This window comes from Rhinopithecus bieti, unplaced genomic scaffold (genome assembly GCF_001698545.2).
Source record: "Rhinopithecus bieti isolate Rb0 unplaced genomic scaffold, ASM169854v2 scaffold_15296, whole genome shotgun sequence".
NCBI lineage: Eukaryota > Metazoa > Chordata > Mammalia > Primates > Cercopithecidae > Rhinopithecus > Rhinopithecus bieti.
This window is the reverse complement of record NW_016809075.1, coordinates 2,006,176-2,011,398: the sequence shown is the minus strand read 5'-3', so window position 1 is coordinate 2,011,398 and position 5,223 is coordinate 2,006,176.

Below are 5,223 nucleotides of genomic sequence, written 5' to 3'. Positions count from 1 at the left end.
GGCTCACACCTGTAATCTCAGCACTTTGGAAGGCTGAGGTGGGCGGATCACCTTAGGTCGGGAGTTCAAGACCAGCCTGGCCAAAATGGTGAAACCCCATCTCTACTAAAAATAAAAAAAAATAGGCCGGGCGCAGTGGCTTACGCCTGTAATACCAGCACTTTGGGAGGCCGAGGCCGGTGGATCACGAGGTCAGGAAGAATCGAGGAACCATCCTAGCTAACACGGTGAAACTCCGTCTCTTACTAAAAAACAAAAAAAAAAAAAAAAAAAAAAAATAACGGTGTGGTTGGCGGCTCCTGGCCCAGCTACTCGGAGCGAGGCAGAGGCGAGAGATGGGTGAACCTTGGGAGGGGGGTGGAGCTTGCAGTGAGCCGAAGGGCCCTGGCTGTCCAGCCTAGATGGACAGAGGGAGACTCGTCTTAAAGAGAGAGAGAGAGAGAAGGTAGCCGGGGTTAAAAAAAAAAAAAAATTAGCCGGGTGTGGTGGCTGGCATCTGTAATCCCAGCTACTTGGGAGGCTGAGGCAGAATTGCTTGAACCCGGGAGGCAGAGGTTACAGTGAGTCGGGATTGTGCCACTGCACTCCAGCCTGGGCAACGGAGTGAGCAAGACTCCATCCCCCTGCCCGCCAAAAAAATGTAATCCTTTGGCTAGGTGCAGTGGCTCATGCCTGTAATCCCAGCACTTTCGGGGGCCAAAGTAGGAGGATTGCTTGAGTTTAGGAGTTTGAGATCAGCCTGAGCAACATGGTGAGACCACGTCTCTACAAAAAATAGAAAAAATTGCTGGAGGTGGCAGTGGGCACCTGTAGTTTCAGTTACTCAGGAGGCTGAGGCAGGAGGATTGATTGAGTCCAAGAGTTTGAGGCTGCAGTGAGCTATGATCATGCCACTTCACTCCAGCCTGGGAAACAGAAAGACATTCTGTCTTTAAACAAAAAAGGAATCCTCCTTTTGTCTCTCATTTTGAGATAGAGTCATTCAAATCTTTTTTTTTTTTTAAGAAACTCAATTTTTAGAAATAGTGAAGGGATAGTCATGCAAAACAAGGACAGTATCAGGTTGCCCTAGGGCTGTGTCAAAAGCTCTAAGGAAGCGTGGAAGGGGAGTGTCTGACTTCCTGGATTGAGGGTGGGGGATGTATGTTTGCCCAGGCTGCTTGAACAAAATGCCACAGACTGGAAGGCTTAAACAACAAAAATTTATTTGCTTACAGGGCTGGGCACCGCGGTTCACACCTGTAATCCCAGCACCTTGGCAGGCCGAGGTGGGTTGATCACCTGAGGTCAGGAGTTTGAGACCAGTCTGGCCAATATGGTAAAACCCTGTCTCTACCAAAAATACAAAAATTAGCTGGATGTGGTGGTATGTGCCTGTAATCCCAGCTACTCAGGAGGCTGCAGCTGGAAAATTGCTTGAATCCGGCATGGGGACGTTGCAGTGAGCCAAGATCTCGTCATTGCATTCCAGCCTGGGTGACAGAGAAAGACTCCGTCTCAAAAAAAAAAAAAAAAATTATTTGCTCACAGCTCTGAAGGCTAGAAGACCAAGACCAAGGTATCAGCAGGTTGGGTTTCTCCTGAGGCCCCTCTCCTTGGTTTACAGGTGGCCACCTTCTCTCTGTGTCCCCACATGGCCTTTCCTCTGTGTGTGCACGTCCCTGGTGTCCTAATCTCTTCTCATAAGGACATTAGTCAGATTGGATTAGAGCCCACTCTAGTGGCCTAATTTTAACTTAATCACCTGTTTAAACACCCTGTCCATAAATACAGTCACATTTTGAGGTACTAGGAGTTAGGGCTTCAACATACGAATTTTGGGTTAAGAATCCAATTGATTACCACCAAACTGATTGCAAATACGAATAAGCTCATAACAGGGGCAGAGAAAGTCTTCACGGAAGAGCAAATATCCAAGCTCAAACTTGAAGGACAAATAGTTTACCAGGTAAACTATAGACACAAGGACATTGCAGATTCTAAACGACAGCATGTCCAGAGGAAAGAGAAAGCACAGGATATTGAAAACATTGTAGGTGCATGTTAAAAGAGGGTGTCTATTAAAAGAGAGTGGCAGACACAGAGATGTGCTGCTCAGACCTCCCTTAAAGAAAGACTCACTGCCCAGCTATAAGGCGTTTAGTTAGATGAACAGCCTACAGCTGTTGGGTTTATCAGGTTTGTCTAACTGTTCAGCCAAGGACCTGCTACTCTTGGAGTACTTCCTCCAGCCAAAAGCTGAGCAAACAGTGATAGCCAAGGCCACTCTTTTCTTGGGGAGATCCTGGCCAATGATCGACTGAGCAAGGCCGTAGTACAAGGGGCTATGCATTTCCTGATGGATAATTTTTGCCCCAGCACTTCCAGTTGGACTTCAGAGACTTCGCCAGCTTGGAATTGTAGTGTCTGCTTTTTTAGCAGACACTATTTAAAAAAAAAAAATAGTGAAAAGGCAAGCTGCAGAGTGGGAGAAGGTATATGCTACATATATAAACAATATAAGGCTCAGATGCAGAATATATATAAATAACTTGAAGGGGTTAATAAAATAAAGACAGGGCCGGGCACGGTGGCTCATGCCTGTAATCCCAGCACTTTGGGAGGCCAAGGTGGGCAGATCACAAGGTCAGAATATCAAGACCATCCTGGCCTACATGGTGAAACCTCATCTCTACTGAAAATACAAAAATTAGCTGGGTGTTGTGGCACATGCCTGTAATCCCAGCTACTCGGGAGGCTGAGGCACGAGAATCACTTGAACCCAGGAGGCAGAGATTGCAGAGAGCCAAAATCACGCCACTGCACTCCAGCCTGGCAACAGAATGAGACTCCATCTAAAAAAAAAGAAAAAAGAACAAAAAGAAATAAAATAAAGACAGCCCTATAGAACAAAATTAAAACACTTAATTTTCTGCTTTGCAAAATAGCATATTTAAATGACCAATAAACAAATGAAAAGTGCTTCACTTCATTAAAATCAGTGACATGAAAATGAAAATCATAGTGGGATACTCTCCATCCATTGGGATGGCAAAATGTTTTTAATCTGACAATTCCAGGGGTTGGTGTGGATACAGAGCAGTGGGGACATCTGTGAATTGCTGGAATATAGTTTGATAAGCCACTTTGTAACACTGGCGTTATTTAGCAGTGTTGATAACACTGATACCCTATGACCTGAGGTAAAGTCACTCCTAGCATGTCTCATAAATGTATACCATGACAGAAGTACAGGAATATTTACACTAGCAAGTTTATTCATAATAACCAACCATATAACGATAAGATTAATTACTGTTGCACACAGTAGCATGGATGAATCGCATAAGCACCCTATTGAAGAAAAGATACACACACAAAATACAATATTATTCTATTGAAGGCAGGCAACACCAGATTATATTGTTTCATTTGGTTTTGTTGAGAGCAGGGTCTTGCTCTGCCACCCAGGCTGGAGTGCAATGGAGTGATCACTCAGTCACTCAGTGATCACTCACTGCAGCCTCAAACTTCTGAACTGAAGTGATCTTCCAACTTCGGCTTCCCAAGTTGCTGGGACTACAGGCATGAGCCAACAGGCCAGGCTAATTTTTAAATTTTTTGTAGAGATGGGGTTTCACTATATTGCCCAGGGTGGTCTCAAACTCCTAGCCTTGAGCGATCCTCCCACCTCAGCCCCCGAAAGCACTGGAATTACAGGCGTGAGCCACCATGCCCTGCCTATATTGTTTACAGATGAATTGATTACAGGTAGTAAAACTAAAGATTAGCAAGGAAATGATCACTACAAAAATCAGGATACTGCTTATCTCTAGGGTAAAGGAGGGACTGTAATTGGTATTAGGCAAATAAATGCTGGCAATGTTCTATTTCTTCAGCTGGTGGTACTTGAGTGTTTGTTTTATAAGCTTTCACTGTTTTTCTTACTATGACAGAAAAGACACAGGAGCTGAGACCTGGCAGATGAGAATTGCAGGCCATATGAGATCCTGGGGAGGAGCACTAAGGAAAGGGGTTGTCATCAGTGGAAAGGGCCTAGGGAGGGGAAGAACTTTGAGCTTTGTTCAAACAATAAGAAGGAGGAGCGTGACTCAAGAAGATTGGTCAAGGGAGAAAGTGGTAGCATATGAGATTTGCGTCGTATGAAAAGGCTGGATCATGCAGGCCACTGTGAGGAGTTAGAATTTTATTTTGGGGCACTATACAGCCATTGATGGGTTTTAAGCAGGAAATTGCATTGGTCCAATTCCCTTTTTTTAGAAGATCATTCTGTTTGCTGTATGGAAAATGAACTGGTAATCTGAAAGTTAAAGAGATAAGAAGGTACAAAGAATAGATGGGGCAACTAGAAGACAAACAGTAGGGTGGTAGATAGAAATACAGTCATAAAATATTGATTATAACTTAAAGGTAGAGGTTGTCAGAATGAATAAAACAGAAGATGCAGCCAGGCACAGTGGCTCACACCTGTAATCTCAGCACTTTGGGAGGCCAAAGCAGGTGGATTGCCTGAGGTCAGGAGTTTGAGACCAGGCTGGCCAACATGATGAAACCCCATCTCTACTAAAAATACAAAAAATTAGCTGAGTGTGGTGGCACATGCCTGTAATCCCAGCTACTTGGGAGGCTGAGGCAGGAGAATTGCTTGAACCTGGGAGGCGGAGGTTGCAGTGAGCTGAGATGGTGCCATTGCACTCCAGCCTGGGCAGCAGAGTGAGACTCTTTCTCAAACAAACAAGCAAACAAACGAAAAAACCAGAAGACCCAAATTACATGCTATATATGAGACATGTTGTAAATATAAAGCCATAGATAGTTAGCAAGTGAACAGATCGCAAAAGATATACCATGCAGAAACCAACCAAAGCAAAGGTGGTGTGGCTATATTAATATCCGATAAAATAGACTTCAAGGCAAAGAGTATTACCAGAGATAAAGAGAAATGTTTCATAATAGTAAAGGAATCAATTCATCAGGAAATCACAACAATCATGAATGTGAAGCAAAAATGGATGTAATTGAAGGAACAAAAGGGATGTAACAATACTAGCTGGAGATTTTAATACTCCTTTTAAGGAATCAGGAGACTAAATATACCAAAAAGGTTAGTAGCAACATAGAAAATCAGTCACTATTACCTAATAGACGTGTATAGAATTCCAGATATAAAAACTATGGAATATATATTCTTTTCAAGTGAATGTGGTATAGTCAACAAGATAG